The sequence below is a fragment of the Pteropus vampyrus genome, unplaced genomic scaffold, assembly GCF_000151845.1.
Source record: "Pteropus vampyrus isolate Shadow unplaced genomic scaffold, Pvam_2.0 Scaffold47, whole genome shotgun sequence".
Taxonomy (NCBI): Eukaryota; Metazoa; Chordata; class Mammalia; order Chiroptera; family Pteropodidae; genus Pteropus; species Pteropus vampyrus.
Genome location: NW_011888828.1, coordinates 2,087,378 through 2,089,811, shown reverse-complemented (window position 1 = coordinate 2,089,811; position 2,434 = coordinate 2,087,378).

Sequence of the window (2,434 nt, the reverse complement as noted above, 5' to 3'; positions counted from 1 at the left end):
TAAAAATAGAACAGCGAGTGGGAATTGAATTTGCTGTTAAACACAGAGTCCTCGAAGACTTTCTTGCATGTAACTCCTTCTTCTCAGAAGATCTGCAAGATGAAGTGCCCTAGTAGAGCTGAGCAGTCTTAGGCTCCATGAGCCCAGGGACTAGGCAGGCTCACCCACCCATGCAACAGATGCCACTCTGATCACCACTTTTCTTTCCTGATCACTTGAATCCACTGAGGAAAGAAAATAAGTATGGCTGAGAAGAGGTCACATTTTAAGCATATTGGCAGCTAAGACCTTATTCTCATCAGATAGTGTTTGGCTAGGATGAATTAATGACCTGGGAGGGGGCTGTCCAGGGAGGGGCAGGGTGACAAGTAGATACTACAAATATATGGAAAGTGCCAAAAATGCCCTGTGTCTGCATATAATTTTGTTCAGGGGCTTGACTGCTCAAAATTGCCGTGTAAGCTTTAAGTGTATGTCCTAGGCTGACAGTCTCTCACCAGAGGTCAGGAGCAGATGGGCTTGATTTCCTGAGAGTTTCTCTTTGCAGAGATTGGAACAAGTAGGAAGCAGTCAGTAACAGAAACAAACAAACAAATGAATGAAATAAGCCAGGGCGAACAGTAGTAGAGTTGCTAGGTAAAATATAGGATGCCCAGTTATATTCGACTTTCAGATAAACAGTAAATAATTTTTTAGCATAAGTATGTCCCGAATGTTGCCCAAGATGTACTTACATTAAAAAATTGCCTATTGTTATGTAAATATACTTAGCACTACTGAACTATAGTTACGCTGCATTCAAAATGCTTAGGATAATAAAGAAAATATTTGTTGTTATTTGAGAGTCTAATTAATGGGGTGTCTTGTATTTGTTTTATTTGCTAAACCTAGCAACTCTGAAACAAAGGCAAAGAACGTCCCTTCCCATTCCCGCTTCGCTCTAAGCCAGGGTAGTAAATGTAATCATAAAGGTTCTTTTGGGCTTGACAATTCAGTTCCTGAGGTGGGCTGCCCTGATGTGGGATCAGGCACAGACAGGCGGAGTGCAGGGTGGGGTTCCAGACCCAGAGCCACAGTCCTTCCTGAGAGCCCACATGGTGGGGGCGGCCGACCTAGATGCCGCACAGTAACCCCGGGGGTCGCGGGCCCACTGCGGATGCCCTCCGGGGAGAAGAGACTGAATCCCAGGGATCGAAAGATCCTGCAGGACAGGCCCTAACAGAAGTCAGAAATCAATGGCCCGAATATGCCTGTCATCGCTTCATCTCACACTGACGGTCACACCCAAGTCTTTCTGCTGCAAAACCATGCACAGGCGCCCTCGCACTGTAAGCAAACCTAATACCACATATGAAAATCTGGGCTTGCCAAACCTACAGTCATGAGTGATTATTTGATCCTTTGACAACATTATCGACCGCAGGCTTTCTTTCATTAGAAAAACTCTCCTCGTGCTTTTAAAATAGGATACCATTTGGAAAAGAAAAGAAAAGAAGAAAATTGGCACACTGCCCTAATGAAGGCCAGGGGTGGCCAAAGCAAGTTATCCCTGCAGAGGGACGGGCCCCTGACAGACATTCGCAGGTGGCCAGGATGTCCCCGAGCATGAGGAGGTTTGGCAGTATGTGAAGAGTAGCTCCACAGCTACAAGGCACTTTGCCAGGAGGTTCACGGAGCCAGCCTTGTTATACATAGGCACACTGTGTGAGGCCAGGCTGCTGGTGGCTTCCATCTGCGAGGTCTCCCCTCACCTTGGCTGTAGCTGGGCAGAAGTTGGAGAGATGGAGAGGACATGGCAGAGAGTGGCGATGGGCAGGAGAGCTCACTGCAGTGGATGCGGTGGTGGAGAAAAAAGGAGTAACTTGCTCTGGCCAAAGTGGTACGTGGGACAGATGGAAGGGAGCTGCCAATAGGACTGTGGGGAACTGCTTTAAGAAACTGCCACGCAGCCGGTGCTTGGTGACAGTCTGCCCCGACACAGGGTGCCAAATTATGAACACTGGCAGTTCATAAATGATGAAAACAGTAATAATGTTATTATAATAATAGTAAAATATTTTTGAATAATATAAAACGAAAATTTTAAAGTAGTAAAATAAGAAGAAGAAGAAGAGGAGGAGGAGGAGGAGGAGGAGGAGGAGGAGGAGGAGAAGGAGGAAGAAAAAGAATAGAAAAAATCCTATCCTCCATGTGTCAAGAATTAAATTGTGCTCCTTCCAAAATAGATCTCTTGAAGTCCGAACCCCAATACCTCAGAATGTGACCTTACTTGGAAATAGGGTCCTAGTAAATGTAATTAAGTTAAGGTGAAGTTGCACTGGAGTAGGGCCGGCCCCTAATCCGATATGACTGGTGTCCTAAGAAGACAGACATGTGACAACGGAGACTCACAGGGAGAACACCATGTGATGGAAAAGGTAGAGACTGGAGTGAC